This window comes from Phyllobates terribilis, unplaced genomic scaffold, assembly GCF_046119375.1.
Source record: "Phyllobates terribilis strain yellow unplaced genomic scaffold, ASM4611937v1 Scaffold_25__1_contigs__length_18738178, whole genome shotgun sequence".
Taxonomy (NCBI): domain Eukaryota; kingdom Metazoa; phylum Chordata; class Amphibia; order Anura; family Dendrobatidae; genus Phyllobates; species Phyllobates terribilis.
Window position 1 is genome coordinate 14243323 of NW_027362785.1, and position 17652 is coordinate 14260974.

The following is a 17652-nucleotide window of genomic DNA, read 5'->3' on the forward strand; positions in this document are numbered from 1 at the left end:
GCTTCTTAGAGGGACAAGTGGCGCTCAGCCACACGAGATCGAGCAATAACAGGTCTGTGATGCCCTTAGATGTCCGGGGCTGCACGCGCGCTACACTGAACGGACCAGCGTGTGTGTACCCTTCGCCGACAGGTGCGGGTAACCCGCTGAACCCTGTTCGTGATAAGGTCCTTGGATCGGCCCTGCCGGGGTCCGCCAAGACCCTGGCAGAGAGCCGAGAAGACGATCGAACTTGACTATCTAGAGGAAGTAAAAGTCGTAACAAGGTTCCTGTAGGTGAACCTGCAGAAGGATCATTAAGGGAGCGATGACCGAACCGAGGAGGTGCGGAGCTGGAAGCCGATTTCCCCGACTGCCTCCCCCTGCCCGAAGGGGGTGTGCGGCTGGGATACTTCCGCTCTGCCTGAGCTACCCGCACGCGGAGGTGCGGCGACGGTCCAGCGAGGGTTATCGCCGTGCGGACGACGACGACGGGAGGGTGTGGGGAGCCCCTCTTGCTCCGTCGTCCCGACGGACGCCTGGCCTCTCGGGGGGATCCTGCCGTGTTCCCCCCGCCCAGGAAAAAACCCACATGAAAGGCCGTCCCGGGTACCGTTCGCCCGTGCGCCCCTATACCCCTCTCCCCGGGGTTGCGGGACCGGGGGGTAGGTCGAGAAGTCTCGAGCCCTCCGTTGTTTCCCTCCCCGCCGGAGGGAGGGACGGCGGAGGCCGAGCACCCGGGGCAACAGGGCCAAGAGAAAATCCCCTATGCACCCCCTCTGTTGCCGGCTGACGTACTGAAAAACCTGGCGCCCTAGAGCGCCCGGACCCAGAAGCGTGACTCTTAACGGTGGATCACTCGGCTCGCGCGTCGATGAAGAACGCAACTAGCTGCGAGAATTCGTGTGAATTGCAGGACACATTGATCATCGACACTTCGAACGCACCTTGCGGCCCCGGGTTTCTCCCGGGGCTATGCCTGTCTGAGGGTCGCCCCTCCGTCGATCGCCTCCGTGGCGCGGCTGGGGTCCCTTCGCAAGGGATTTTCAGAGGGAGGCCCGAGGCTTCGCACCCCGACGCCCTCTCTCTCTATCCCTTACGTCCCCCCAAAGCTAGACCCACCCGCCCGGTTACCCTCCGCCCCGACCGGTGGACGGTGGTAGGCCGGCAGGGGCCCCCGGCGCGGCGGGTCACTGTCTCCCCAGAGTCGGGTTGTTTGTGAATGCAGCCCAAAGCGGGTTGTAAACTCCATGTAAGGCTAAATGCCGGCGCGAGACCAATAGCGGACAAGTACTGTGAGGGAAAGTTGAAAAGAACTTTGAAAAGAGAGTTCAAGAGGGCGTGAAACCGCTAAGAGGTAAACGGGCGGGGTCCATGCGGTCTGCCCGGAGGATTCAGCCATGCGGGTTCGGCGTCGGCCGGCCCGGGACCCGCGCTACTTCCCACCCCGGCTCGCCCTGGTGGCTGCCTTCCCCTCTTCCACCTCGGGGGGCGGGGAGGGTGGGCGCCGCCGGCCCGCGGGCGCAGGGGGCGGACACGGCCCGGGCGGCTCCGGCCCCCGCAGGGTGCATTTCCTCTGCGGCGGTGCACCGCGACCGGCTCTGGGCCGGCTGTGAAGGCCTCGGGGGCGGAAGGTGGCCGGGCGGTTGCGCCCGTGCTCTTGGGCATGGGGCTCACGCCCTCCCGGCGTTACATCCCCATCTCGGCAGCAGCAGTCGCCATCGCCCGGGGCCGAGGGAGACGACCGCCTCCGCGACCTCCTCCGGAACCGCTCCGCCCTCCCCGTCCGCCCGGCCGGCGTCCCTCCCGCGAGGGAGGCCGTCGGTCAGAGGCGTGGGTCCCTCGGGAGGAAGCGGGGCTCAGCGACGGGGGAAGAGGGCTCCCCGCTCCCGGCGCGGCTGTCAACCTCCTCGCCAGGGGTCCGCGGCGATGTCGGCGACCCACCCGACCCGTCTTGAAACACGGACCAAGGAGTCTAACGCGCGTGCGAGTCCGAGGGCTCGACGCGAAACCCTGTGGTGCAATGAAGGTGAAGGCCGGAGCGCCCCGGCCGAGGTGGGATCCCGCCGCCCGCTCTGGGGGGTTGACACGGCGGGCGCACCACCGGCCCGCCTCGCCCGCTCTGTCGGGGAGGTGGAGCACGAGCGCGCGTGATAGGACCCGAAAGATGGTGAACTATGCCCGGGCAGGACGAAGCCAGAGGAAACTCTGGTGGAGGTCCGCAGCGGTCCTGACGTGCAAATCCGGTCGTCTGACCTGGGTATAGAGGTGAAAGACTAATCGAACCATCTAGTAGCTGGTTCCCTCCGAAGTTTCCCTCAGGATAGCTGGCGCGCTCCAGAGACCCAGTTTTATCCGGTAAAGCGAATGATTAGAGGTCTTGGGGGCGAAACGATCTCAACCTATTCTCAAACTTTAAATGGGTAAGAAGCCCGGCTCGCTAGCCTGGAGCCGGGCGTGGAATGCGCCACTTTTGGTAAGCAGAACTGGCGCTGCGGGATGAACCGAACGCCGGGTTAAGGCGCCCGATGCCGACGCTCATCAGACCCCAGAAAAGGTGTTGGTTGATATAGACAGCAGGACGGTGGCCATGGAAGTCGGAATCCGCTAAGGAGTGTGTAACAACTCACCTGCCGAATCAACTAGCACTGAAAATGGATGGCGCTGGAGCGTCGGGCCCATACCTGGCCGTCGCCAGCAGTCGAAGCCCGCGGGGGCTAGGCCGCGACGAGTAGGAGGGCTGCCACGGTGAGCGCTGAAGTCCCGGGCGAGGGCCCGGACGGAGCCGCCGCGGGTGCAGATCTTGGTGGTAGTAGCAAATATTCAAATGAGAACTTTGAAGGCCGAAGTGGAGAAGGGCTCCATGTGAACAGCAGTTGAACATGGGTCAGTCGGTCCTAAGTGATGGGCGAGCGCCGTTCTGAAAGGAGCCCCGAACCCGGAGCGGCGGAGACGGGCGCCCCGCTGCCTCCCCCCCTAAACAAGGGGGGGTGGCGGGGGTGCCCAGAGCGGCAACGAAAACGATCTCGGAGAAGCCGGCGGGAGCCCCGGGGAGAGTTCTCTTTTCTTCGTGAAAGGCAGGGCGCCCTGGCGTTCCGCCCGGGAGGGCGCGCGTGGGGCCCCGGGTAGGGACGGGTGGCCGGGCGGGCCGGGCACGGTCAGGCGGGGGGGTCCAGGCGCAGGTTCAGACATTTGGTGCGTGTGCCTGGCTGAGGAGCCAATGGGGCGAAGCTACCATCTGTGGGATTATGACTGAACGCCTCTAAGTCAGAATCCCCCCTAAACATGACGATGCCGCAGTGCCGAGGAGCCCATCCCGGCCAGGGATAGCCGTGGGCCCCCGAACCCCCGGCGAGTAACGCCGAACGCCCTGTGGACTGGAGAGCGGCCGGAAGCCCCGCCGCCTCTCTCCCGTAGCGCACCGCAAGATTCGCTGGGAACCCGGTGCTAAATCATTCGTAGACGACCTGCTTCTGTCTCGGGGTTTCGTACGTAGCAGAGCAGCTCCCCTCGCTGCGATCTATTGAAAGCCATCCCTCGAGACAAGCTTTTGTCCCTCCCAAGGAGTTTGCCTCCCCTCCTAAGGGAACCCTGGATGCCAAAGGGGCCTGATCAACCCCCCCACGCCATAAGGCTGCTGGTTTCATAGGCCGCCCTCAAACTCAGATTTTGCCAAACAAATCACAAGCCTCCTTGGCAGCGACAGCTATGACCGATGCGGGACACATTGTGAGCGGCCGGGCCGCGAACCCACCACGCCAAAAAGCCTCCGCCCGCGACTAGATGTATTCGGAAGGGGGCTTAATAGTCGCCCCCGTGCAAGTCGGTGGAGGGCTTAATATTCGCCTTGTGGTAGTCGGTGGAGGGCTTAATAGTGCTGCGGTGTCCAGAAACAGTTCCAGAATTTTGAGCTGAGGCCCCCCAGTCTTCCTCTATAGAGAGGGGAAATATGTGTGAGGGTACACCAGGAGTGTTCCAAATGTATGGATGAAATATATATCCCACAGGGGGAAAATTGAAAAAAAGTTAAAAATTTTTTTTTTGTGGGCTTACAAAATTTTCACACATGTGTCAGACTTCCAGAGAGGGGAACATGTCAGTGAGCGCATCCGATTTCAGTTCCAGAGCGATTCACCCGATGAGTCCTTCATACTTAGTCATTTTTTGGCACATTTCTGACTTTTTGAAAATTTCACTTTTTTGTGAAAATTTCCGCTAAATGAGGGAATACTATGTTATAGGGCATCCCAGGAGGGCTCCAAATGTGTGGGTAAAATATATATCCCACGGGGGGGGGGAATTGAAAAAAAGTTGAAAAAAATTTTTCAACTTGTGTCAGACTTCCAGAGAGGGGAAAATGTGAGTGAGCGCATCCGATTTCGGTTCCAGAGCGATTTGCCCGATGAGTCATTCATACTTAGTCGTTTTCAGAAGTCAGAATTTTGACTTCCAGGACCCGCCAAACGTTGGTAAATTGAATCCGCTCACCAGTTCCAAGTGTTTTGAGGTGTCCCCGGTTGCAGTAATGCAGCCTGCCCACTAGATGTCGAAAAAGAGACAAAAAGTGAAAAAGAACCAGAATGAATAAATTCCAGGAAGCCGAATCCGCCTGACAGTTCCAGGCGATCGGGTACTTTTTGGCATGCGTCCCTAAAGTGGGTATAGGGTGACACTCCATGCAAAGACCCAGTTTTGCACACCACCGGCAGAATATATGAGAGAGAGGTACCTCTCAGCCCCGACACATTTCGACTCATTTAAGCTGGTTTTCACCTCCGTAGGCCCGGCTACGCGTTTTGGCTATGAGTCCCTGTTCGGCTGGAGGTCTGCACCTTGGCTGAACCCAGGCTTCCGCAGCTGCGTGGGGGGACTTTTGCTGGTTGCCTATCCCAAGTCAGAGAGGTGTTCCTGGGTTGAAGTGAGCCTGGTCAGACCCCCCCCCCCGTGGGCCCTGGTTCTCCACATGGGGGCGCCTCAAGGCTAAAATCTGGATTTTTAGGCTGAGGAGAGGCTCCATGAGGGCGGATGCTTTTGTGGCTTCGACCCCAGTGCTGTTGCACATCCAGTACCCCCTCTGCAAGGGCGCCTGTACCCGAGTCGCGCTTCCAGGAATCGTGGGCACGTATCTCCCGACAACAGGGGTTTGCTGCCTCCGTACTTGGGCAAGTCCCTCCACGCACCCCTGCTCTTCCTCCGATCGATATGGCGCAGCGCTCCCGGGTGGGGAGGTGGCGCCGCTCGCTCGGCCCGGGCTTTGGAGCCCGCGCCGGCTTAAGGTGAGCGGTCCCCTTCCTCCTCTACCCCCGGGCTTTCGACACCTATCTTTGGGCGCGCACGCCGGCCTCGCCTCCTGTCCGTGGAGGTGGCCGAGCCGTGGGGAGTTTTACCCGACCCAAGCGAAGTCAGCGGTCCGACGACCCGCACGTGCGAACGGCATGGTGCCCACCCACCAAGGCGTGGGGGCCCGTCGTCCGAATCGCTCTCTGTGCGGGGAAGCACAACTATCTCCGAGGGTGGCCCTTTTCTTCCAGATGCGTACACGGCCAGCGGAGGCCCGCGCCGCCCCTCGTGTCCGAAAGGGCGGACTCCGCGGCGGTGGCGACAGCAGCTTTGGTGGGTGGCGTCTCCGCGCCACTGCCGAGCTTCGCGCTTTCCAGTCTTTTCCCGGATCCCTATGTCAGTGGGGAGGACGACAGAGGTGTGGAGGCAGGCGAAGGGGGTTCTCACCGTGCAAGGGTGCCTGTACCCGAGTTGCGCTTCCAGGACTCGTGGGCACTTATCTCCCGACGACAGGGGTTTGCAGCCTCCGTACTTGGGCAAGTCCCTCCACGCACCCCTGCTCTTCCTCCGATCGATCTGGCGCAGTGCTCCCGGGTGGGGAGGTGGCGCCGCTCGCTCAGCCTGGGCTTTGGAGCCCGCGCCGGCCTTAAGGTGAGCGGTCCCCTTCCTCCTCTACCCCCGGGCTTTTGACACCTATCTTTGTGCGCGCACGCCGGCCTCCCATCCGCGGAGGTGGCCGAGCCGTGGGGAGTTTGACCCGACCCCAGTGAAGGCAGCGGTTCGACGACCCGCACGGGCTAACGGCGGGGCGCCCACCCACCCAGGCATGGGGGCCCATCGTCCGAATCGCTCCCTGTGCGGGGATGCACAACGATCTTATCCGAGGGCGGCCCTTTTCTTCCAGATGTGTACCCGGCGGTGGCGATAGCGGCGGTGGGTGGCGTCTCCGCGCCACTGCCGAGCTTCGCGATTTCCAGTCTTTTCCCGAGCCCCTACGTCAGTGGGGAGGACGACAGAGGTGTGGAGGCAGGCGAAGGGGGTTCTCACCGTGCGGTGTGCCCCAGCCCGACCGTCGCCTTTCCCCCTCGACCCTCGTCCTCCCAGGCGGCTCGGCAGGGAGAAGGAGAGAGAGAGCGAGAGAGGGAGAGTGGAAACCCCAGAGCCGAGGGGTTATATGGAGAACGGGAGAAGGAGCGAGGGCCAAGAGGTAGGGAGTACGGTGAAAGGCCGACCTGGGATTCCCCTGCGCTCCCGCCCCCCGGGGCGCGGAGCAGCCCTGGGAAGAAAAGCCGCTCGGGCATCCCTTTGAGGTTACGGGCACGAGCGGGAAGAGGGACTACGCTGGAGGGCGAAGCCGACACGGCCAGGCCGACAACCTCCGCGTCGCCGGGTTAGTGCCGGAGCCGCGGCGGACCCCGAGGGCCAGCCCCCGTCTCCCAATCCTCGTGCCTGCCCGCCGGTGGGTCGAGGACCCCCCGCGGCGGAGGCAGGTCTAAGCCAGACGGTGGCGCCGCATAGGCCCACCCCCACACGCCATCTCCCCGAGCGACCCTGTGTGTCGTCTTGGGTGCGGTTGGTGAGACGGGGGCGGCCGTGGCATCCTCCGGAGGCCATTCACCTCGCCCTCCCCGTGCAAGGGGTGTTTTCCAGACACCTGCCGCTTCGGGACCACGCACTGCACAGCGAGCTGCTCCTCCCGCACATGTCCCCGGTGCTGCGAGGGCTCCGTTCCCCGGCCCCCCCAGGGAAGCCCCACACCATCCCACATCCTCTCCTGGATGCCGCATGCCCTACCTATACCCATTCCGTCCGGGCGCCCTGCCGCCACGGGGCTCTTCCGCCGCCCTCTCTTCCCGCAGGCCTCTCCTCTCCCGAACCTCGATGCGGTCCAGTCGTGTTGGGGGGCTACCTGGTTGATCCTGCCAGTAGCATATGCTTGTCTCAAAGATTAAGCCATGCACGTGTAAGTACACACGGATGGTACAGTGAAACTGCGAATGGCTCATTAAATCAGTTATGGTTCCTTTGATCGCTCCAAACCGTTGACTCGGACAACTGTGGTAATTCTAGAGCTAATACGTGCAAATGAGCGCTGGCCGCCAGGGATGCGTGCATTTATCAGACGAAAACCAATCCGGGGTCCCGGGCGCGGCGTCGGGACGGTCCTCCGTGGCCTCCCCCCTGCTGCGCTCTCACCGTAAGCGTTGCGACTCTGGATAACCTCGGGCCCATCGCACGTCCCCGTGACGGCGACGATCCATTTGGGTGTCTGCCCTATCAACTTTTGATGGTACTTTCTGTGCCTACCATGGTGACCACGGGTAACGGAGAATCAGGGTTCGATTCCGGAGAGGGTGCCTGAGAAACGGCTACCACATCCAAGGAAGGCAGCAGGCGCGCATATTACCCACTCCCGACCCGGTGAGGTAGTGTCGAAAAATAACAATACAGGACTCTTTCGAGGCTCTGTAATTTGAATGAGTACACTTTAAATCCTTTAATGAGGATCTATTGGAGGGCAAGTCTCATGCCAGCAGCCACGGTAGCAGGAAGTGGAGGAGGTGTGGCCTGTGTTCCTAGCTGAGTGAGAGCTGTGTGGAGGAGCTCCTGGGAAGCTCCAACTAGGACTTTTTTCTAAGCCCGACCCTTGCCTCTTCATTTTCCCAGGACCGAGGCAGGGGTGTCGGGGGGCATCCCCGGGCTCCGGCCCTCCCGGTCTGGGCCGGGTGGGGTCGGAGGACTGAATATGGATCCATCGGAGGACTCTGTGAGCGGGTCTGGGAGGCTGTCCCAGCGTGAAGCGGCTACGGTGAGCATGCCGGCATCGGCTAACAAGGTGACTGGCAAGCCCAAGGGAAGCAAGGGGAGTGCCCCATGGGCCGAGAGGGGCCCGGACGAGTCGGCGGAGGCTTTCTCCCAGCGGGTGGTGGAAATGTTCTGGTGCCACGAAAAGGGGAAGGTGGCACTGGCGAAACTCCTGCTGGAGTTGCGGCAGGCCAAGGCGCTATATAATGCAGCAGCCCAGAGGAAGCGCCTGGCGATCGCCACGCAAATCCAGAGGGTCAAGGAGCCCCGCCCCCTGTCCCACCCCCTGTCCCGCCCACCATAGCGCTGGGTGCTGCCCCAGGGGTTACCCCAGCCATGGAGGAGGAGAAGGTGGGGGGTGGAGTAAGAGGCGCACTGTTAGTGAGAGCAGAGGATAGTGTGGGTGCGGGCACAAAGGCTGGGGGATCGCGGTCCGGGGCTCCGCCCCTTGCCCCGCCCACATCGGCGCTCGGCGTGGCCACCATGAGAGACACACGTGGAACTGCGGAGCCCAGCGGCACCCGGTCTGCCGACCCGCCCCTAGCCCCGCCCACCTCGGCGCTCGGAGTGGCCACCATGAGAGGCACACGTGGAACTGCAGAGCCCAGCGGCACCCGATCTGCTGGCCCGCCCCTAGCCCCGCCTACCTCGGCGCTCGGCGTGGCCAGCATGAGAGACACATGTGGAACTGCAGAGCCCAGCGGCACCCGGTCTGCCGGCCCGCCCCTAGCCCCGCCCACCTCAGATCTCTGCACGGCCACCATGAGAGGCACACGTGGAACTACCGAGCCCAGTGGCCCCAAGTCTGCCAACCAGCTCCAAGCCCCACCCACCTCGGCGCTCGGCACGGTCACCATGACAGGCACACGTGGAACTACCGAGCCCAGCGGCCCCCAGTCTGCCAACCAGCCCCAAGCCCCGCCCACCTCGTCGCTTGGCGCGGCCACCATGAGAGCCGCGAGTGGAACTAAAGAGCCCAGCAGTTCCCGATCTGCTGGTCCGCCTCTAGTCCCGCCCACCGCAGCGCTCGGCACTGCCTCTGTACAGTCTGTGGGCGGAGGGAAGGAGGGAGGCAGGAGGGACATGAAAGAAAAAGCAGCTAGCAATGCTTATAGTCAGGGGCGGACACAGACTGTAGTGGGCCCCTGTGCAAGAAATTTTGGGGGGCCCCCCCTGCCCTTCATAAGGCAACAAAGTTATGTAAACATAACCCCCCATGTGCATCTCTCACCCCCCCATGTGCAGCTCTCATCCCACCCATGTGCAGCTCTCACCCCCCGTGCATCTCTCATCCCCCCCATGTGCATCTCCCATCCCCCCATGTGCATCTCTCATCCCCCCATGTGCATCTCTCATCCCCCCCATGTGCATCTCTCATCCCCCCCATGTGCATCTCTCATCCCCCCCATGTGCATCTCTCACCCCCCCATGTGCATCTCTCACCGCCCCATGTGCATCTCTCACCCCCCCATGTGCATCTCTCACCCCCCCATGTGCATTTCTCACCCCCCATGTGCATCTCTCACCCCCCCATGTGCATCTCTCACCCCCCCATGTGCATCTCTCACCCCCACCATGTGCATCTCTCATCCCCCCCGTGCATCTCTGATTCCCCCCACTCCTAGTTAATTAATTGTATTTAAAAAAAATAAAACTTGTTATACTTACCCCCATGCAATCCCTGCAGAATCCTGGCGCTCGTCCACGTCGCTGCCACCAGGTTCTCCTGACGTTCGGCCATGTGACGGCGCCACATACATAGCCATCAGCTTTTGTTTTGGCCAAAAGATTTTTAAAGCCGCCACCACGATAAGGTAGACTCTTCTGGGCGGGCCCTACTCTAACCTATTAAAATTTTCTTAAAATATCCAATACTCTTTTTAGATATATTTTTATTTAGTTTTCTTTAAGGGAATGTGTCATATACATTTTTTTTTTAAATGACCAATAATACCACATACAGGGAATACCGCCACACCATGACCAGACCACATATTACCACAACATAGTGACTGAATAATACCACACAGAAGGGAGAAAAACTGCCACACCATGACCAGACCACATATTACCACTAAATTACGAATATTACCACCACATTACTAATATTACCATAAGTGTCATTATACACGGGAGCTCTATACATGGTATGTATAACGTAAGTGTCCAGGTAATCTAGTGATCACCAGTGAAATTATACACAGGAGCTCTGTATATAGTGTCAGTGTACAGGTAATACAGTGATCACCAGTGACATTATACACAGGAGCTCTGTATATAGTGTACAGGTAATACAGTGATCATCAGTGACATTATACACAGGAGCTCTGTATATAGTGTCAGTGTACAGGTAATACAGGGATCACCAGTGACATTATACACAGGAGCTCTGTATATAGTGTCAGTGTACAGGTAATACAGTGATCACCAGTGAAATTATACACAGGAGCTCTGTATATAGTGTACAGGTAATACAGTGATCATCAGTGACATTATACACAGGAGCTCTGTATATAGTGTCAGTGTACAGGTAATACAGTGATCACCAGTGACATTATACACAGGAGCTCTGTATATAGTGTCAGTGTACAGGTAATACAGTGATCACCAGTGACATTATACACAGTGTACATGTAATAGACTGACTCACCGGTGACGTCTCTAGGTGAAGTCCTTCATCTTCGCTTTTCTCCTTCATCCAGCACAGACCGCCATCACGTCTTCCAGCCAGGACTCGTCTCTGCATAAAATAACACAGTTATCTAGAGCACATTCCCCAACTTCTACATTACGCAGCTGAATACAGACGTGCATCCACCATCAATATATGGTTAGTTATTATGCAACCTACCATTCCAAATATAAATTGTAATCCACCACTGTGCCCCCATTAACTGTAAATAGGCACTTAATATATAATTTAATTAGAACCTCTACTCTTTCCGTCAATTTGTTACCAGTCACACTCCTGCATCCGCAACGCCCCCTACTCTATACTTCCTGCTCCCCGCATTCAATATTTACATGCACCCCCTGCCCCAATTCATTATATCATGTCCGTGCTCTCCCCACCCCATCATCATTTATCATTTACTCTCCCCCACCCCACATTCGTTATGTGCAGCTCATTATCCCCCTACTCCCAATTCCCCCATGTGCAGCTCTCAAACCCCCCCATGTGCACATCTCTCACCCCCTCCCCCACATGTGCCCCTCTCTCATCCCCCTCCCCCACATGTGCCCCTCTCGTCCCCCTCCCCCACATGTGCCCCTCTCTCATCCCCCTCCCCCACATGTGCCCCTCCCTCATCCCCCTCCACATGTGCACCTCTCTCATCCCCCTCCACCACATGTGCACCTCTCTCATCCCCCCCCACATGTGCATCTCCCATCTCCCCCCCCCACACATGTGCATCTCCCATCCCCCCCCACCACATGTGCATCTCCCATCTCCCCCCCACACACATGTGCATCTCCCATCTCCCCCCCACACACATGTGCATCTCCCATCTCCCCCCCCACACATGTGCATCTCCCATCTCCCCCCACACACACATGTGCATCTCCCATCTCCCCCCCACACACATGTGCATCTCCCATCTCCCCCCCACACACATGTGCATCTCCCATCTCCCCCCCCACACACATGTGCATCTCCCATCCCCCCCCCACACACATGTGCATCTCCCATCTCCCCCCCCACACACATGTGCATCTCCCATCCCCCCCCCACACACACACATGTGCATCTCCCATCTCCCACACACACACACACACACACACACACACACACGTTCATCTCCCATCTCTCCACTCCTAGTTAATTGTATTTTAAAAAAAATAAAACTTGTTATACTTACCCCCATGCGATCCCTGCAGAATCCTGGCGCTCGTCCAAATCACTGACAGCAGGTTCTCCTGACTTCCGGCCATGTGACGGCACCGTCACATGACCGGAAGTCAGGGGAATCATGAAGGCGCTGCTGCAACAGCGCAGCTCAGCGCTGAAATGTCCCGGATCCGGCGCATAGCATGGGGCCGGGGGCCCCATGAGGAGAGAGACGCACAAGAGGGGGGCCCCCGAGGGGGCCCCTACCGGCCGGGCCCCATACTGGAGTCAGGGCAGTCATGCCCTGATGGCGGCCCTGCTGGAGGCTGGAGGGGCCCCCTCTCCCTCGGGGCCCCCGTTCAATGAACCGGCTGCACGGGCGGTAGTTCCGCCCCTGCTTATAGTACCACAAGGCTCAGCAAGCCTTGCGCCGGTGCCCCGCCCCTCGTCCTGCCCACCGCAGCACCTGGAGTTGCCCAGAAGAAACCTGCGGCTGGGAGGGAGGCAGCAGGAAAAACAGCAGGGAAGACAGAGGCGGATCCAGGAACAGTGTCCCAGGAGGTGGCAGTAACCCTGGTCGAGCAGCCTGCCAGTGTTACTGGGGAGCCTCCTAAATCTTCCGGTCTGCGTCCTGAGCAGGTGGCGCTGCCTGCCTCCAGCACATCAGAGGAGGAGGACATGGAGGCGTCTTCGGGCTCCGGGGGGATCATGGCGGCCATCCGGTTGCTGGAGTCCCCGGTGAACCTCCAGCATTTTTGTTTCGGGGATGAAGATCCGGGACCCGGAAAGGAGAAGAAGGGGCGCAAGAAGAAGGCACAGGAGACGGTGAGTATGCGTTACGTGTTTAATGATGATACTGATGCTGCTGCTGCTGTCTCCTGTGTAACCCCCGCCGGTCAAGGGCGCCCAGATCATGAAGTTGGTCCTCGGCGCAGGTCCGGTGGGGAGAGTAAAGGCAAATGTAAGGCGAGTGGTGATGGTGTGGCGATCCCTACGGAGGACAGTAGGGATGGCAAAGGGTCATCGCTGGCGGTGGCGCCAGACATATTCAGTGTGGTGGAGTTCCCATCTCTGTCTCCCATGGCCTCTGGGTCTCGGGCAGAGGGAGGTGGGGGTTGTGGCGGTGGAGCCGAAGCAGCTTTTTCAGAGATCTTGGCTGATGTCCGGAGGATGGTGGGGGAGGAGAGAGCCTCTGCTTCCATATCTGGCCAGAGGGTTGAGGGGCCGCATGCTGGGGACAAGGCTGCTGGGGGTAAACCGGCCGGGGTGTCTGCACCTGTGAGGTTGGTAAAACCCGGCGCCCAAAATCCCGGCCCCTGTGATACCCAGCGCATGAATATTGGAGGGTCCAAGGTGGCAGAGGGGGAGAAGGGGAGTAAGGACAATGCTGCGGATGTGGTGAGTGTCCTGAAACCCCCCCCCAGTGATGCCAGGACCTTGGGTAAAGCGGTTAGTACTCCACCTGTTCTGGCTGGCATGGATGGGGTGCATGAGGTGGGGATGAATGGGGTACATGAAGGAGGTGAGGATGTAGGTGAGGATGCAGGTATGGAAGTGGTGAGTGGTACGGCTGGTGGTGATGGTAGTGGTCCAGGGGTGGTAGGTGAGGCTGTGAGGCAGATTGTGAGTGTGAATGAGGGGCCAAGTGTGAGGCCAAGGAATCCCGGTTCGTTGGCGGACTCGATAGAGTACGGTTCACATGTCCGCACCTTTGCGGCGGCCGCTACCGCGGGTAGTGGAGGTTCCTTGTCAGGGGACGCTGGGCAGGGTTATTGCAATGGCGTCTACTGGGGAGAGTTGTCCATTACAGTGGAGGTAGGGAGGTAGATTTATCGTTCTGGATAGACCGACATGGTCTGTCCGCCTTCCGAGAGTTAGGGGCAGAGAACGTTACGTGGTCTCTGCCGACAGCAGGGCAGGGTGGCGTCCGTAGGAATGTGGTCCGTCTCCGGTGGGAAGGCAATGAAACGTGCCCCTCTAGGGACAAGGTGGTGGAGCTTTTCCTGGGGATGGGCTTCAGGGCTGATGACATCTATGCCCTGATTCATCCCTATGGTGCCACCTTTTTCGACGTCAGCTTTGTGAGATCAGAGGGCCTAGAGCTCTTCTGGTCTCAGTATGAGCTGGCTCGGATTTGCCCTGAATGGCGAGGGTTTATAGTCCAGGCTATCTCTCGCCAAAACTCAGTGAAGAAAGTGACCGTGCTCACCAGTAACGAGTCACTTTCTGAGATGGACATCATGAGCAGGTATGGGGAGGTGGTCCAGATTCCCAAAAAGAATCTGGACAAGCATGGCATCTGGTCAGGGGCCTGGACCTTTATGGTAAAACTGAAGGTCTTGGGTTACTCGGTTACCCACATTCCCACTTCAACATTCTTGGGAAGGGACCGAATCCTGATCTTTTACCAGGGGCAGCCGAAGTTGTGCCACAGGTGCGGCAGCCCCTCTCACTTCAGCGCGGGGTGCAAGGTGGAGAAGTGCGCGATGTGTGGAGGGGTGGGTCATCTGGCCGCAACCTGTAGGGACATTCGGTGTAATCTGTGTGGTGTCTTGGGACACCCGTTTAGTCGCTGTCCGCGCTCCTATGCCAATGTTGGCCTGAATTCGGGAGGTGCTGGTAGGGAGGAGGCGAGGACCAGACCAGCCGGTGAAGGGACTAGCGGCGGCGTAGGAAGTAAGGGACCGGTGAGGAGCAGAACTCCCCCTGAGGCAGGAGGGAAAGAACAGCGTCCGAGGAGAGTGGTGGAGAGGGACCAGGGGATTATGTCCCTGCCTCTGGTCCCTAGTTCGGGGGAGCATGCAGCTGAGGTCCCGGACAGTGAGATAAACGAAGAGGTCAGGAGGATGGTCAGGGAGGATGGGGCCACCTCTCCCTTATCCTCATCCAGTGAAGGTGTGGATGAGGGGGGGAATGAAGAGTGGCAACAGCAAAAGAAGAGGGAGAAGAAAAGGGTGAGGAAGAAGGGTAACTTGAAGGAGAAGGCCACCCGGGGCCAGATGCCAAAGGAAGGCTCTTCCTTCCTTCCTCCGGTGGAGCTCTCCAACCAGTACCAGGCCCTAAGCGAGTCTCCCTTGTCTTCAGATGGGGGGGGAAGAGGGTGGTCTGGTGCTGGGGTTGCGGACAAGGATGTAGGGGCTAAAGGGGGCACCAGGCCCTCAACATCGGGGGTCGGGGAAATCGGGCCTCTGGTGGTGGGGGTCGACCCAGGGCCTCCTGACAAAGGCAAGGGTGCGCCTGAAACAGTTGTGCCCGTTAAAGTTGTGTCTGGAACAGCAGGTATGGATGTGTCAGTGTGCCTGAAACGTGCTATATTGTCCTCTGAGGAGGAAAATGGAGCACATGTAAAGGGTAAGGGGGGTGGGAAGAAGGTCGCTGTCCAACCTGATCACTCATGATGGCGGCACTCACCCCGTTGACGCTGGCGACCATTAATGTTGCCAGCATAAAGTCTGATGCGGCTAGGTTCACGGCCTCTCATTTTCTCGGCCAGCTTGATGCCGACATTTTGTTTTTGCAGGAGACCAGGTTGGCCGATCTCACGTCCCTTAAAAAAGCTAAGAGGGAGTGGGTACACGGGCCTTCCTATTGGTCTCTTGCGGCTGAGCCGTATAGCGAGGTGGCGGTCATTTTCAAGACCGCAGATGTAGTATGCCGACGGGTTATAGAGTTGGAAATGGGGAGGTGCTTGATCTTGGATGTGTTCATAAGGGGACAAGAGCTTCAGCTCATAAACATCTATGGTCCCGAGACTAAGTGGGACCGCAAGTGTCTCTTTATGAGTATTAAACCCTTTTTGTTTTGTAGCCGACAGGTGGTCTTTGGAGGGGACTTCAACAATGTCTCGAGGCCCCAAGACAGAGGAGGTTCCAGAGACCGGTTGGCCTACGACAGCGTCGCCTTGAATAGCATAGTTAGTGAGGCTCGCCTAGTGGATGTCCACATCCGGAACACCACGGGCCACGCGGGTTACACTTATTTCAGAGGTAGTCAGACTAGGTCTAGAATAGACAGGTTTTATTTGAAGGAGGAGGCAGTCTCTTCACCTTTATCGGTGGTAGAGGTTGAATTCTCCGACCACTGCCTGATTATGTTTTCTCTGAATGTTACAGAGACTCCTCGGATGGGAAGAGGTTTTTGGAAGCTGAATTCGTCACTCCTGAAGGAAGCAGCTGTAAGACGGTCCTTTGAGGATTTCTTTCAAAGTCAGGTACCGCTACTGGGCCTTGGTAACACTAAGTCAGAGTGGTGGGAGATCTTCAAACATCGGGTGGCGAGATTCTTCCGCCAGCTTTCTAACCTCAGAAGCCTGAACAGGGATCTCCTGTATCGGGGCCTGAGGAGGAAACTCGAGGAACTTGTCTCGACTGGGGGTGGCCGTGAGGACATCACCAGGGTGAAAGCCTTACTCAATAGATGTCAGTATGATAGGCACACATCTTTGGTTTTTGAGAGGGACTTCGGGAAGTATCGCTCACCCGACCCTTACAGAAACTGCAAGATGTCAGTAAGTAGTAAGATAGTGGCGGGTCTGAGGGACAGTGCAGGATCCCTGACCAGGTCCAGGTCAGGGATCTTGGAGGTCGTCAGATCCTTTTACTTACATCTCTTGGGGAGGAAGGAGCTGGATCGAGATGAGACGTCGGCTTTCCTGGCTGAGGCCATTCCTGAATAAGGGGTAGACCCCTCGCTCGATGTCTTGGTGGATGAGATGAAAGAAGAGGAAGTTAGACTGGCAATTGACGGGCTCCAGCTCAAAAAATCACCAGGTCCGGACGGCTTAACGTCGGAGTTCTACAGGACCTTTAATGACCTTTTGGTCCCCTTATTGACTCAGGTTTTTAATGAGTGTTTCTCCTCGGGCACTCTTCCGAGATCAATGAGGTTGATCCTTCTTTCTAAGGGAAAGGATCCGTCGCACATTGAGAAATGGAGGCCCATAGCGCTTCTCAATGTGGACAGGAAGGTTTTGGCTAAAGTACTCTTTAACAGGTTAGTGAAGTTTGCGCCACGGCTCCTTTCGGAGTCCCAGCACTGCTGTGTTCCTGGCCGTAGCACTTTTAGTGCTGTTCTCGGTGTCCGGGAGGCTGTGGAGCAGGGTAGGGCTGGCCTCTGGAAGGGGGGGGTATCCGCTGTCCTTGGATCAGGCCAAAGCCTTTCACCGGGTTGATCACGAGTACCTGTGGTCTGCTCTTCTGAGGTATGGTCTGCCAGGGAGGTTCGTGGACTGGCTGAAGACATTGTACAGAGGGGCGGAGAGTTTCCCACTTGTGAATGGTTGGATTGGACAGGCCTTTGCGGTGGGCTCTGGCGTTCGTCAGGGATGTCCTCTCAGTCCCCTGCTGTATGTGTTCGTGATTGATCCCTTCATAAGGAGGGTGGATCGTGGACCAGTAGCGGGGGTGAGGATGGACCAGGCGGCCGATCGGGAGGCCGCCCTGAAGGTAGTGGCCTATGCTGATGATGTCTCTGTTTTTGTCTCCTCGGAAGAGGAGGTGCGGGCAGTGATGTCTGAGGTGGAGGGCTACTCCAGGGCCTCTGGTTCCATTGTCAATCGGAGCAAGTGTGGGAGTCTTTGGCTGGGGGGAGGAGATCCCAGGTTTGATCTCCCGGACACCCTCCCAGAGCCCCAAGAGTATGCCAAGATCCTAGGCGTTGAATTTGGCCAGGGTGATTACCCAACCAAAAACTGGGAAGGTAGACTTAAAACTGCCGCCCAGAGAGTGGACCAGTGGAAGGGTTGGTCTTTGACCCTGAGG

General features: G+C 58.5%; 1 non-coding gene across 1 annotated transcript; it reads left to right on the forward strand.

The window, feature by feature from the left end:
- Positions 1–818: 818 nt before the first annotated feature.
- Positions 819–972, forward strand: LOC141176454 (5.8S ribosomal RNA). Its single transcript, XR_012253152.1, has one exon. It is a non-coding gene; the product is annotated as a 5.8S ribosomal RNA (ribosomal RNA).
- The last annotated feature ends 16680 nt before the right edge of the window (positions 973–17652 follow it).